Genomic DNA, 15286 nt, shown 5'->3' with positions numbered 1-15286 from the left:
TCATTCTCCCTCTGTCAGTCCAGCATCTCTGACTTCCTCCTCCTCAACTCAATCCTCCTCATTCTTATCCTCCTCCTCTGTCCCTTCAGCATGTCTGACTTCTAACTTTTCAACTCAATCCTCCTCATCCTTCTCCTCCTCCTCATCCTCCTGTCACTCCAGCATCTCTAACTTCCTCCTCCTCAACTCACTCCTCCTCATCCTTATCCTCCTTCTCTTTCCCTCCAACATGTCTGACTTTTCTCTCCCGGGTCCGAGGTAACATACAACGCCCCCGCGGCCCTCCTCTCAGCGTCCTTCTGGCCAAGTAGTGGAGTGGGCCGCCCTGCCTCCTCCTAGCTCCTACTCCCCCTCACGTCTTGTTTGTTTACGCTCCCTCGGTGTGTGTAGAGAGGGGAGGGGAGGGGATGGTGAGATGTGTGTGTGTGTGTGTGTGTGTTAGTCGTGATTCGTTTTCGTCATCATCATTTATCGTCTTCTCTTCGCTTCCTTCGTACTTCGTTCTATTGTTTTCTTTTTTTCCTTTTTTTTCAATTCTCTATTACCCTTGTTAGTCATTTTTCCTCGTCCTCCTCCTCCTCCTCCTACTACTACTACTACTACTACTCTTCCTCCTCCTCCTCCTCCTCCTCCTCGCCAGCACTCTCGGATGGCCTAGAGGCTTCCTTGTCCCCCTCGGTGTGTTTCCTCCACGGAGCACCGGAGGACATCACTCACACGTCCCTAATGAGGAGACACGGCGATCCCTCCGGAGGCCGCGCCGTCAACAGTGGTCTCGCCTTCGGTCTTGTTGCGTCCTCGTGTTGTCAGCTCTTGCGTTCTTGTATTGGGCTGCTTTTTTACTCTTTTTCCTTTTTTTCTTTTTTTTTCCTCTTTTTTTCCTCTTTTCTTCCTCACTTTCCTTTTATCATCTTCCTTTATTTCCCTCTTCTTCCTGTTTTCCTCTTTCATTCTCCTTCTCCTCTTTTCCTCTGCCTTTTGATTCTCTCTCTCTCTCTCTCTCTCTCTCTCTCTCTCTCTCTGTCTATCTATCTATCTATCTATCTATCTATCTATCTATCTATCTGTCTATCTTTCTCTCTTTCTCCTAGTGTTTGTTAAGCGGTTCCAGGTACGAGTGTGATTAAAAGGAAGAGGAGAAAGTTAATTAGTTTCCGGATTTGAATGTTTGTTTTCCTTAGCTGCCGAGTGAGTGAAAAATGAGACTCCGCCGATCAAAGAAGACGCCGGCCGTGTACGAAGATGTGAAAAGGAAGGAGGAGGTGTAAGAAGTAGTAAAGGAAGAAGAAGAAAGAGATAATCAAGAACGAGAACGAGAACAAGAATGAGAAGAAGGAGGAGAAGGAGAAGCAAAAGAAGGAAGAAAAAGAAAGAGGAAGAGAAAAAGAAAAAGAAAAGAAGAAGAAGAAAAAGAAAAATAATAATAATAATAAGAAGAAGAAGAAAAGAAGAGGAAAAATAAGAAGAAAAAGAAAAAGAAAAAGAAAAGAAAGAAGATTAAGAAGAAAAAGAAAAAGATAAGAAGAAAAGTAGAAAAATGATGATAATAATTATGAAAGGTGAAAGAATGAGAAGAAGGCGATGAAATTGTTACTGTCAAGGAAAAGTATGTTCAACAGAATATGTGTAAAATAATACAATTCTTGGTAAAAAAAAAAAAAAATGGAAAAAAACTGCACGGAAAAAATATATATTTGTCCAATCATCCCCCCCAGCTCCTCTGCTTTCTGTCCTTCCCTCCTACGCATTACGCCCTCCTTCCTCTTAGAAAAGTTAAGAGGATAAAAGATGGGGGAAGGAAAGAGATTGGAAGGAGAAAAAAGTTCGCTCATACCATCTGCGGGAGAGCCTCTCGAAGCGTGCATCTGGCCAGGGCTAAAGTCTGGCTGTCCGTCCGCCTGCTCCGTTGTCACTATGCAGCTCGTTCACTGTTTTGTCCTTGTCATCGTCTCTGTTTATAGTGAAACCAAACTGGCGAGTCCGTTGTGGTGTTGGCTCCCGCGGGTCCTTTCCTCCCCTCTCCTCTGCCACACAGTCCCAACACCTACCTCTTCCTCTTTTATGTTAGCTATAGGTAACATATGAGAGGAAAAAGTAAGTGTTGGGACTGTGCCAGAGCAGAGGAGAGGAAAGGACCCGCGGGAGACAACGCCACAACGGACTCGCCAATTTGGTTTCACTATAGTGGTTGTAATTGATGGTCTCGTTGTCGTGGTTGCAATGTTCGGTTGTTTAGGAGGAGACTCATGGTACTACGATTGACATTAAGACTAGAAAGGTAAAGGTGAAGTGAAGGACATACGGTATAGCTGCGCGTGGCCTCTGTGCTCATCTTCGTCTCGTTGAACCTTGAGTCTATGTGTAGAAGAATCCATCGGTATAAGAAGATGAGACTAGATAAGGTTGTTTTTGTTAACGTTTTTGTCATTTTCAGAGAGAGAGAGAGAGAGAGAGAGAGAGAGAGTCAGTCATGTTGGGTTAGGTTCTTTTTGTCATGTTGAGTTAGCTTCATATTTGTCACGGGTATTTTCTGTATTATTTTTGTTGATATCGTTCTTTGTTGTAGTTTGCACTGTTCCCAATGTTTTATTTTTATTATTGTTGTCGTCGTCGTTGTCGCCGTCATCGCCTTCGTCGTTCATCACCGTCGCGACAGCTTTCAGTGCCGCGACACATTATACTCTATCGACATTTTTTTATTGTGTCGAGAGGCATCGTTGACAGATTATCGTACTCAGAGCATAGTATTTACCGGTTTCTGACGCCTAACTATTGGCAAGAAACATCAGGATCTAACTCTTTTAACGATAACTATAAATGGGTTTCGTTATTAGAGCCCAGAAGACAGTTTTGGGGTAGGAAGTCGGGAAGTATAAGCGGCTGAGTACGACAGTCTGGCACCGTTGTCGAGATGTCAGAAAAATGCCTTCTACTGCTTCCCCATATGTCTGGACCTCCTTCCCGCCCTCCCATTCTCCCATTCCCACGCTCTCGGAAAACAAAAGAAGTATCAACGTTATAAAAAAAATGGCTAAATATACTCAAATCTCGATACAAGTAGCAGGAATATTGTCATTTTTTCTCGATAATCATTTCTTTGTCACATTTTTTGCCCCATATGTCTGGACCTCCTTACCGCCCTCCCATTCTCCCATTCCCACGCTCCCGGAAAACAAAAGAAGTATCAACGTTATAAAAAAAAATGTCGAAATATACTCAAATCTCGATACAAGTAGCAGGAATATTGTCATTTTTTTCTCGATAATCACTTCTTTGTCACTTTTTTTGCCACTTCTCGATTGTCACTTTATATCATTTTGTTATTTTGTCTTGAGTGTCACTTTTTTCCTGTTTGTCAGTTTATCAATTATCATTTTTTATCTGGTTTTTTCTTTGTCATTTTTTCTCAGTAGTCCCTCTTTTCTCCTTTCAACATACCTTCCTAAAATGATATAGATTTCAGAGTTTTTATTGTCATTGATTTTTTTATCATTTTTTTTCTCGATAGTCACTGATTTTTTTATAATCAAAATATTTTCCTAACGTGGTATAGATTTTAAAGGTTTCATAATCACTTTTTATCATTTTTTTCTCTTGATAGTCACTTTTTTTTCTCTTTTTCATATATCTCCCTAGAATGGTATAGATTTCAAAGGCTTCCCTTCCAGAGGCTTGTCAGTAAGAGGAAGCGTGCTGCCCTTTTGTATTGGAACGACGTCGCCCAGCCCACCTCAGTTACATAACCTCGTGCCGTCTCACCCCTCTAACTTCATTTTATGTCGTAACACCTTCTACTGGCATGTGGGGAGAGGGGAGTGGGGGGGGGTTGTGTGTGTGTGTGTGTCCATGTATGTGTGTGTGTGTATGTGTGTGCGTGTGTGTGTGATCTTTTGTACGGCTTTTCTAAGGAAGGATTAAAGGTTGACGGGAAGAAGGTAAAGGAGGGAGGAAAGGGCACCAGCTGTATTGGACTGAGAAGAGAAACGAGAGGAAGAAAACGAAAGGGAATACGTAGAGGAACGTTAGAAGAAAAGAAAGGAGAGGAAGGGAGGAGAAAAAGGAATGATCAAAGCACTAAATTGAACGGAAGAAGTGAGTAGAGAAAGAAGTGGAGAAAGTAATACTGACATGATGGAAAATAAAGTAACGTAAGATAGAAAGGGAAAGAATGATAAGAGGTGAAGATAGCACAGAGTTGAGGAACGAAGGGGAGACGAAAATATAGGCTGAGGAATGAAGGGAAGGAGGGAGACACTTTAAGCTGTCTATGTGGGGTGATGGCGTTTGTGGGGACTCTGGTTGTAGGGGCTCCTGGTGCCTCGTCGAGGGTCTTAAGATTGAAGAAGCCACACTCAGCCGGGACTCAGCTTGGATAGAAGTAAACTGAAGCCCTCACACGCGCCCGCCGAGACAGAAACTACCTTCGTCAATGCCACCGTGAACCACCATAGGAATGTGTTGTGGTTTGCCCTGAAAGATGCCATTTGGGTTCAGTAAAGGTTGACCTCCATTAATTTCGTTTATGTGAAGATGGAATGGAACGTTAGCATTTCTAGATGGTAAATAACATCAGGTTACGGATACCAAGGTTTTTAACAATTACTGACATTACTGACTGGCCTTTTTTTGTTTACTTTTGACATAGATTTGTTCTAAAAACTAATAATCATAGTCCTTAATAAATTACTGTTTTATATTTATTTGTTTTAAACTAATCCATGAAGTAAGATATTTTACTTTTCGTGTAAGATATCTCCTTGGAATTTACGTTTTGAGCACACAACAGTTAATCTAAATACAGAAAGGTCACATATTTTTTTCTGTAAATATCAGAGAAGCCAGACCATAGTGTGTCAGCCGAGTCCTTTATGAAGCAACATCTCGGAATTTTAGTCTCCTCCCTGTGGATATAGTCACAAGCTTATCTTTCCCAACATCTCGTAATTTTAGTCTCCTCCCTGTGGATAGTCACAAGCTTATCTTTCCCAACATCTCGTAATTTTAGTCTCCTCCCTGTGGATATAGTCACAAGCTTATCTTTCCCAACATCTCGTAATTTTAGTCTCCTCCCCGTGGATAGTCACAAGCTTATCTTTCCCAACATCTCGTAATTTTAGTCTCCTCCCTGTGGACAGAGTCACAAGCTTATCTTTCCCTTCAGCATGTGTTCCTTTGATCCCAATGGAGTATACACACCCCTGAAACTCTCCCCTCTCCGTCCCTTCATTCCTCTTATTCCGGCGAAGGACACGAGAGAGACTCCTTGGCCTGACACGAAATAAATGTCGGAAAAGATACAAGACCAAACAAGTAGTGGAAGGGTGCAGGGTGACGGCTGGCGGGACGAGAAGGATGGAGGCTGCAAGGAAGGCGGTGATGGAGGAAGGCGAGGTGGGCGGCGGAGGGCGGGCGAGGGAGGCAACAAGTGGGAAACAGACTCTTGGCAGGAGAAATGGGAGGTACTGAAGGATAAAGTAGAGAAAGTAGTGCAGCCGACAGGCCATAAATGTGGGCGACACGAACGGTTTTTTCACGCAAAGTAAATATAGGAAAAAGAAAAAGGTAGAAATGATGATGGCAATTTTGTTATGAAAGTGAGAAGTCGATGAAATAAGAAACATATAATCGATGAAATCCCAAGTTTTCGAAATACTAAGAATAACCGCATTACTGAGAAAAGAGTGCCGAAAGAGAGAATAGGTAAGAGATGAAGGAGAAAGGAAAAGAAAGAGAAAATGGGAAGGGGAAAGGGGTACACTAACAAACTGACACTGGACTGTAAGAGTGGGAGGAGGAGAGGGAGAGGGGCGGAGGGAGGAGAGGGAGAGGGACGGAGGGAGGAGAGATGAGGGGAGTAGAAAGGAGAGGAGAGGAGTCCAGGGAAGCCAACTCTCTCTGCTCTACTCATGGGGATCAATAGAGCCACCCCTCCTCCTCCTCCTCCTCCTCCTCCTCCTCCTCTTCCTCCTCCTCTTCCGCTCCGCTCAGGTGAGGACAGAGAGGAAACGGTGCGGGTGGTATGAGCGATGTGCTGGATGAGCGAAATGTTCTTGTTGGAGCACACAATTAAGAGGCAAGACAAGGCAGGACAGTTGTGTGGGTGTGGGTGGGTGTGTGTGTGTGTGTGTGTGTGTGTGTGCGTGTTTGTGTTTGTGTAAAAGGGAGAGAGAGAAAAAAAAATGTAATGGGGAAGGAAAATCGAGGAGAGAACCAAAATTAATTATGAAGAGAGAGAGAGAGAGAGAGAGAGAGAGAGAGAGAAGCAAAGAAAGAAAGAAAGAATGAATATATATGTATGTGTGTGTGTGAGGGAGTGAGAGAGTATTTATCAACGACACATCAGGCAAGACAGAGAGAGGGAGGAGAAAGAAGGTGCTGGGGGTGACGAAAAAGAAAAGAAAAAAAGAAAGAAAGAGAGAAAGAAAAAGATAGAAAGAACGTGTATGTGTGTGTGTATAGGCGGGTGAGGGAGTGAGAGAGGGAGTGTCTAAGAAGGGGACATATGGCAAAACAAACGAGGTGAGGGGGAGAGAGAGAGGCGTGGGACAGAGGGCAGCGGCGGCGGGGCTCATCCACTCCCTAATGTCAACGGTGAATAAAGCACTCGGGTAACACAGTAGATATGGTTCTTGTATTTCTTGTAAGGGACGTCTCCTCAGTATCTCTCATTCATCATATTTGTCGGGTAATAATTCAATGGCTTTATGCACTCGGGTAACACAGTAGAGGTAGTTTTTGTATTCTTGTAAGAGACTTCTCCTCAGTATCTCTCATTCATCATATATATCAAGCAGCGTAACAGTAGCCAGCCATGCCACTAACATCGATCACGCCATTAGCATCGATCACCGTATCCTGGAAACAGTGACGTAAACACTCTCTCGTAACATTACTACACACGAAGGACCAGATGAGGGAGGAGAAATGCGTTAAAAATATTTGAATGTAGGAAAATGAGTTACAGCTTTTTTATTGCCTTCTTTTATCTCTCCTTTCTTCACATTCTTGCTGCCTAGTGTTCTTTATTCCTCTCGTTAAGTTTTTTTTTATTGTTTTCCTTCCTTTGTGCCCTACTTTATTTCTTTATATTGTTTTCTTTTTCTCTTGCTTTCTCTTCTTTCTTCACTTTTTTTTTTGTAGTGTTCTTTATTTCTCTCGTTAAGTGATTTTTTTTATTGTTTTACTTTCTTTGTCTTGTAACGGGCTTGTCGGAGGGCGTTTAAAGGGTGTTGATTAAGACTTCAGCTTCTACAGGTCGGAAAATAATTGTTACGATTTGTCACGTACGTCAAGGTGACCTCTGCGCACCATCGGAGTGCGAAGTATACAAAACTGAGACGGTAAACACTGACGGACGACATTCCTACAAGGTGGCGTGATCTATCTGTCGTGGGTTTTTTCCATTGACAATTGTATGCCTAATTCGTGGTGATATTAAATAATAATAATACATTGATATCCTACTATAACAGTCTCCTATTTCATCTCTTTATATTGTTTTCTTTTTTTTCTTTCTTCACGTTTTTGCTTCCTCATTTTCTTTATTTCTTTTATTCTCTCTCTTTTTCCTTCCTTTGCGTCCTGTCCCATCTCTTTATATTGTTTTCCTGTTGCTCCCCTGTTTACTTTATTTTTGTCTCATTCTCGTTCTGTCTTTTCATTTTTCTTCCTTACTTTGCACTCCACTTATTCATTTTAGTTTATTACTCTTATTTTCTCTTAAGCTGTAACTCGTTTAATCCTCTTCCTTTTTTTATCATCTTTCACCTCTACCTCCTTTTTTCATTATTTCTATCTTCTGTTTTGCTGCCTTTTACAATTTCCTCCTCGTTCTTTTACTTCTATTGTGTTTTTTTTCCTCTTTCATTTATTATTCCTTATCATAACTCTTCCTTTGTTCCTCCTTGCTACAAATCTAAGCTTCTCTAATCTCCTTCACTTTCATTCAATACTCTCTTCCATGTTTTTCTTTGCTTGTTGCTTTCTTTCTTTTCTTCCTTAGCTTCTACCTTTGCCAGATTTTCTCCTCTTTCCTCTTTTCCCTTTATCTTTCAACACCTTTCAATATTCTCCTTCCTTTCTTTCTTCCTTTCTTTCTTTCTTCCTTTCTTTCTTTCTTTCTTTCTTCCTTTACCTGCTGTCTCCTCTCCTTCTTTCTGTCGCATCCTTAGCTTCACATCATCTCCCTTTTTCCTCTTTTCTCTTTCTCCTTCAACGTTTTTTAGTATTCTCCTTCCTTGCCTACTTTTGCTTCCTGCCTTCTTCCTTTCCTTCCTTTGCATGCTTTTTTTACATTATTTTCTCCTTTTTCCTATTTTCTCTTTCTTCCTCGCCGTCTTTCAATGTTCCCCTTCCATGCCTTCATTTGCCTTCTGCCTCCTCTCTTTCTTTCAGTCGCATCCTAGCTTCACTCTTTCCTCTTTCCTCTCTCTTCCTCATCGTCTTGCCCCCTTTGCTTCCTCCCTCCCCTTGGATCAAGTATATTGCAGCTCGGATTGAACCTCCCACCCATAGGAAGATCAAAGAAGCCTTAAATTAGTCTTTTGATTCCTCGCCTCTTCTTCGGGAGCTTTTTCTCTCTCTCTCTCTCTCTCTCTCTCTCTCTCTCTCTCTCTCTCTCCCTTACTTATTTCCTTTTTCCTTCCCTTCCCCTTCTGTTCATTTCATCCTCCCTTACTCCCTTTATTCCTTTCTTTCATCCTTCTTTTTCTCTCCTCCATTTCCTCCTTCCTTCCTTCCTTCTTTTCTTCCTTCCAATCCCTCTTCCCTTCTCTTCCTCCTTTCTTTTGCTCTTTTTTACTTCCTTTCTGCATTTCCCACTTTCTCTTTTCCTTCCCCTCATTTCTTATTCTCTTCCTGTTTCACTTCCTTCTGTTCTTCCTTTCTCCCTCGTTTCCTCTCTTCTTTCTTTCAAGTCTTCAGTGTGGAGTAAGAGGGTCAGGCTTCCTTTAATACCTGCTCAACATTCACCTTCAAAGTTTACGTAAATGAATACTTTAATGCTCCATCTATTTAGTGTCAGTTTTAGAGGGATTCTTATTTTTTTTTTTGACATTTGGTTGTTTCCGTAATTTTTCTTGTTTTCTTATGATGACGAGAGTGATCATTAGTTTTTGTTTTCCTTATTCTTTTTCTTATCTTCCTCCTCCTCCTCCTCCTCCTCATCATCATCATCATCATAATTACCATCATCATATTATTGTACTGCTTCTCTTCCTCCGACCCGTCTTCCTTCTCTTCTTCTTCTTCTTCTTCTTCTTCTTTTCCTTTTCTTCTTCTTCTTCTCCTCCTTCATTTCCCACACTTCCTTTTCCTTTTCTTCGTCTTTTGCCACCTATTTTTCTTTTCTTTCTTTATTCGCGCCTCATTCCTTCAGTAAGATAAAAGTCACAATTTTTCCTAATTTACATGCAGGGTCTGGAACGAAAAAATATAAGGAATAAAAAAAAAAACTCCGCTTAATGCAGCTCCCTAACGAGACTTTGGGAGGGTAAATACTTCCTTCGCTCTATTTTTTTTTACTTTTCTAAATCTTCATTCCGGATTTTTTTTTTTTTTTTTTTTTTTTGTACCATTCCAGCGATCAATCTTTCTCACACTTTCCGTCTACGCTGCTAATACTTATTTTCCATGTTTTTTTTAGATTTCTCATTTCATTCCTTTTTTTTTCTTTTTTTTTCTCTTATACCACTCCTGTGATCAATCTTTCTTTCACGTTCCATATAAACTTCTAATAATTACTTTCATTGTTTGTTTGAAGATTTCTCATTCTAATAAAGCGTCAATCTTTTTCATTATACTTTTTTTTCTCTGCATATTCTATTTTTCACTAGTTCATTACCTTCGTGAATATTCAACCCACTTTTTTTAAACTCTTATATTTTCTCCATCGCAATATTATTTCCTCGGCGTCTTCATTTCGTATTCTGGAGCGCTGTTTTCCTTCCTTTCATTCCCTCAAACACTCTCTTCTCCTCTCATCTTTCCTCCATTGTTTTCCTGTGTCTCCTTCACGCTTCCGAGCATAACTTTCCATTTCTTTCTTCCTCTTCTTTCTTTCTCCTGTCTGCCTCCTCTCTTTTTATCTACAAAGGATTTCTCTCTCTCTCTCTCTCTCTCTCTCTCTCTCTCTCTCTCTCTCTCTCTCTCTCTCTCTCTCTCTCTCTCTCTCTCTCTCTCTCTCTCTCTCTCTCTCTCTCTCTCTCACTCACACACACACACACCGAATCTGATCCTCTCTCGCTCGCTCTCGGGACCCGCAGGAAGCCGAATCTCAGGTGGAAAGACTCATATTCCTTCCTCCCGGGTCACGGTTCTCGCCCTTATGGTAATTAGGTCAAGGGAAGGCTTAACGGAAACTGGCTAATTCCCGGCGTGCGTTGGCTTCCACGGGGATGATATTTTTCACCCTCCTGGATAATGCAAAAAGTAAACACGCCGAGGCTCCTGATGGCGGCACGAGGGAAGAAGAAAGGAGGGGGGTGGGAGAGGTGGAGGTGATGATGGTGGTGTGGGTTGGAGGAGGAGAAGGAACAGGAGGAGGGAAAGGGAGTTGGAGGATGAGGTGAACGGGAAGAAGGAGGAGGAGGAGGAGGAGGAGGAGGAGCAGGAGAAACGGAAGAATAGGATGAAGAAAAGGGGACGAAAGGAAGAATGGTAAAAGGAGAATGAGAACAATTTAAAGAAGGATGATGAAGAAAAAATAGTAACAACAACAACAACAACAACGATTAGCAGAAGACGAAGAACGAGAACAAGAAGAGGAGGAGGAGGAAGAAGAAGAGGAGAATTAGTACGAGGAGATAATGGTGGTGATCGTGGAGGTGGGGGGGGGGGAGGAAGGGAAGGTCTTAGTGGTGGTGGTGGTGGAGAAGGAAAAAATTGGGCTTATGTAATGAATCTTCTAACTGTTCCCTCGATAGTTCTTCTTTATTTTCTTTTTCTCTTTCTCTTTCGCTTTTTTATCCGTTATACTTGTTGATGGCATGTGTTTTTTCTTTTCTTTTTGTTTTGTTTTGTTCGTAAAATTGTGTGTCTGGTTTGTTTGTTTTCCGGATCGAAGGAATCGCGTGGCACGGACAGAGGGGCCTACGTTTTTATTTGTTTATCGTTCTCTCTCTCTCTCTCTCTCTCTCTCTCTCTCTCTCTCTCTCTCTCTCTCTCTCTCTCTCTCTCTCTCTCTCTCTCTCTCTCTCTCTCTCTCTCTCTCTCTCTCTCTCTCTCTCTCTCTCTCTCTCTCTCTCTCTCTCTCTCTCTCTCTCTCTCTCTCTCTCTCTCTCCAATACTTCCCTTCCTGCTTCACTCGTTCGTTCATTCCTTCTTTCATGTATATTTTTTTCCATTCTTTTATACATTGATTACTTGATTCATAATTTCTTTCTTTTTACCTTACTTTTTTCTTCTACTTTTCCTGCCTTCCTTCTTTCTTCCCTTTCTTCTTTCCTTCCTTCCTTCCTTAATTCCTTTTTTGTTCCTCCTTTCTGTCCACTTCCATTTATAAGCACACCGACATGCATACCTACACGGAAGGCTTGAAAGTCGACTCTATATCAAAACAAGAAAAGATATGCCCTCGTCTCACTCCTACACATATTTTTTTCCTTTCTCTCTCAGGACCCGCCGACAATTTATTATCCTCCTTTCACTTGACACATCATAAATCTGGTTCGTTTTCTATCCCGCTCCAGATGACATACGAGAGGGTTTGTTTGCCGATTCCGAAGCTAACCAGGCCATTTTTCGACTCCTTATGATGGATCCCTTTTCCTCAGCTTTTCGATTACTCAGATTAATTCCACGGGTTTGTGTTGCCAGATTTCACTACTAAACTTATTTCGGTTCCAGCAGGAGAATAAACGTATACTGTACATCCTACTAAGCCATTTCTTCGTATTCTTCCAAAATGTTTATTCGAAAAGTTTATGGAGTCTCGGAGATTTGTTGCCACATGAAAATTTAATGCGCACGGCAGAGATATGAAATAAGTGTGTGTGTGTGTGTGTGTGTGTGTGTGTGTGTGTGTGTGTGTGTGTGTGTGTGTGTGTGTGTGTGTGAGAGTGAGTGAGTGAGTGAGCTAGTGAGTTGAGTGAGTGAGAGAGAGAGAGAGAGAGAGAGAGAGAGAGAGAGAGAGAGAGAACAAGTTTCGTAAAATCCGCCCTACCATGTTTGCTGCCCGGTTGAACAGGGTGTGTGTGTTGCGTTGTGTTTGTTTTCCTCGGGTGTTGGCACGGCCGGATGACCTCCTGAGTGTGGTGGTGATGGTGTGCGTGATGGCGGTGTTGTTGATGTTGGTGATGGCAGTGGTGATGATGTTGACAGTGATGCCGGTGCTGGTGGTGGTGGTGGTGGTGGTGGTGGTTGGGATGATCGTGGTCCTTTGATTCCTTTCCCCACTGAGAACAACACTAAATTGGTCTCACAGATCAAGCTACTCACCACGATGCATATCTTGACTTATCCGACAACTCATTGCCATAGCCACCGTTGCCAGATTGTCGTACTCAGACCATAGTATTTACCGGTTTCTGACGCCTAACTATTGCCAAGAAACATCAAGATCTAACCCTTTTAACGATAACTATAAATGAGTTTCGTTATTGGAGCCCAAAAAACAGTTTAGGGGTAGGAAGTCGGGAAATATAAGCGGCTGAGTACGACAATCTGGCAACGATGGCTATAGCTGTTTCTTTTTCCGTGAGCCACTTCCTCTGTGTTTAAACAATCCCTATAAGCTCACAAATTTAGTCACTCATCATAATGCATGTCTTGGTTCATTAGATAACTGATTTTCTACAACTATTTCTTCTTCCCTGAGCCTCTTCCTGTGTGTTCAACCATTTTTTGTATACGTCAAGCCTCTCTGAACAACTCTTCTTTTCTCTGATCAGCTTTTTTTTTATTTGTCTGAGTCCTCTGATGAGCGGAATATCTGGTTGTTCGATGAGAATGCATTAGTGTTGCCTTTCTTGAGACGTGACTTATTTATGTTACAGGAGAATGTTCACCCTACCGTGAGACTTATTCGTATTCTTTCAAAATGTTTATTCGAAAAGTTTACGGAGTTTATGGAACCCGACAGTACTCTTCCTTATTCAGTCTGCAAAGAGAGAGGCTTGCTGGTAACCGTTCTCTTTGTAGCTTTTGTTTTCATGGCTTTAATCTGTGAAAATCCACGTCATTGCTCTTAGAAATTTCCCCCTTCCTCAGCTGTCCCTCATTTTTTTTTATCGCAATTTTCTCCTCTTCTTACATTTTTCTCTCTCCAGATCTATCTATCTATCTATCTATCCATCCATCCATCCATCCATCTATCTATTTATCTATCTATCTCTCTATATCTATCAATCAATCAATCAATCTATCTATCTATCTATCTATCTATCACACACACACACACACACACACACACACACACACACACACACACACACACACACACACACACACACACACATACACACATCATACCCTTCAGTAGCCTAAAACTACTATATAGAGATGATGAAGCTGTTTACCTCTGCTCGTGACGTCTATAGCCAACAGCAGAGGGAGATATTGGTCGGAAGAGTCGAGAGATACCGTCTGTTCTTACTTATGGCTTCCTTTCATGTATTGGAAAAGCCACACCATTGAACCTTTAGGAATATTCACTAGAGATAAATTTTGGGTTTGGGCGTCCCGTGTTTCCAGAGGTCCATGTCAAAATGTTTATATATATCGCACATTTGTCTCTGCAATGTGTTGGTTTTTGCCTCATTGGTATTCCTCTGTGTGTGTGTGTGTGTGTGTGTGTGTGTGTGTGTGTGTGTGTGCGCGCAAGCGAGCGAGCACCCAGATCTGCACCTATTCGTCTTTCCTTATCGCCACCGCCGCCTCCTTCGTCTTCCCTTCCCGGCACTAGTCTCCCTCCGTACATTTGTCCCTCTTCTCTTTTCTTCCCTCTTTTCTCCGACATCCACTTCTTCCTGCCCCTTCCTCTTCTCGCCATCCCTGAGCCAACGCCCGATATACAGACATCGAAAGGAAACATCGACATTAATCGTCAGAGCAACCACCAGGGATCTGCATGCAGGGCTGCGTGTGTCTGCTTGTAAAACCCATCCTAAACTTTCTCGCTCCCCTTCTCCCTCTATACTTTTATTATTTACTTCTCTCTTCGCTCTTTCCTCTTTCTCCTTTTTCTTGCTATTTTTCTTGTTTTGTTCTTATCCCTTGCTCTTTTTTCGTCTCTCCTTTATCTTCCTCCTACCCTCCATCGTCCCTCCGCCGCCTCAGAACACCCTGGTCGTCTGTGACAGAGAGTAGCTTGTCTTCCCCAGATGTAGCAAGTGGAAGTGAAAGGTCTGTGAATATTACACAGGATCAAGTTATTCTTTTTTCTTTATTCTATCCTTGCAAATACAGAAGTGTTTTGGACATTCAAACTCCCCTAAAATATCGGTGGTTCATCATTCTCAATTTGGCGAACGCAGTTCAAATTTTAAATCATAAGTGTTTACTTTCTTATCATATGAAAAATCAAACCACATCATAATATCAATTGAGAGAGAGAGACTACATCACAAAATTTATCATGATATAGTATTAGCAATGGTTCAGTTCCTTTGTTTACTCCGCCTCGCCTCGCCCAAGGTCACTCCGCCCAGCGTCTTGGCCTGATAACATGAGGACGGGAACCTCTAGTGCGGGTGTCTTGTCCAGGAACGAGGACACCAGACGGGGCAATGGCGCGACGAGAGAGAGAGAGAGAGAGAGAGAGAGAGAGAGAGAGAGAGAGAGAAACTGACTTGAGGAAAGAGTTAACTTTCCCCTTCAGGCCAAGAACTTCCTCCTGCACTCGGCACCACGAAGCCCTCAAGGCGGACTCAGCAGAAACTTCCACTCTCCCTGTCCGGGCGAGGATTCCCGCGGCTGAGACCCAAGCGAAAAAAAAAAGGCTTGAAAGAACAATATATTTACAGTGGCGCCGTGGCTGCAGAACGGAACAATCTCCCACCATCAGTAGTTCAGTGCGACACAATTGATATATTTACAAACAAACTCAACCGCCAATTCCTCCACATTCATGTTCGCTAAGGTAGAGATGTAGAGTCTTGGTCGTCTGGTGTCGTTTCGTTTCGTCTGGACCATAACGTCTGTCTGGTCTCAAAACCTATGTAAATATATGTAAATTCTCTCTCTCTCTCTCTCTCTCTCTCTCTCTCTCTCTCTCTCTCTCTCTCTCTCTCTCTCTCTCGCGTTTCTCTCCTTTCCAGCAGTTAGTTTTTTCATTTTTCTTCTCTATGTT

General features: G+C 42.3%; 1 protein-coding gene across 11 annotated transcripts in view; it reads left to right on the top strand.

Moving 5' to 3' along the window:
- Positions 1-15286, top strand: part of LOC127009055 (slowpoke-binding protein-like) — a 111144-nt gene that overhangs the window by 68441 nt on the left and 27417 nt on the right. The gene's annotated exons all lie outside the window — the stretch shown is intronic.

This window comes from Eriocheir sinensis, chromosome 39 (genome assembly GCF_024679095.1).
Source record: "Eriocheir sinensis breed Jianghai 21 chromosome 39, ASM2467909v1, whole genome shotgun sequence".
NCBI classification, from domain to species: domain Eukaryota; kingdom Metazoa; phylum Arthropoda; class Malacostraca; order Decapoda; family Varunidae; genus Eriocheir; species Eriocheir sinensis.
The sequence above is the reverse complement of the archived record's forward strand: the minus strand, read 5'-3'. Positions and strand labels throughout refer to the sequence as shown.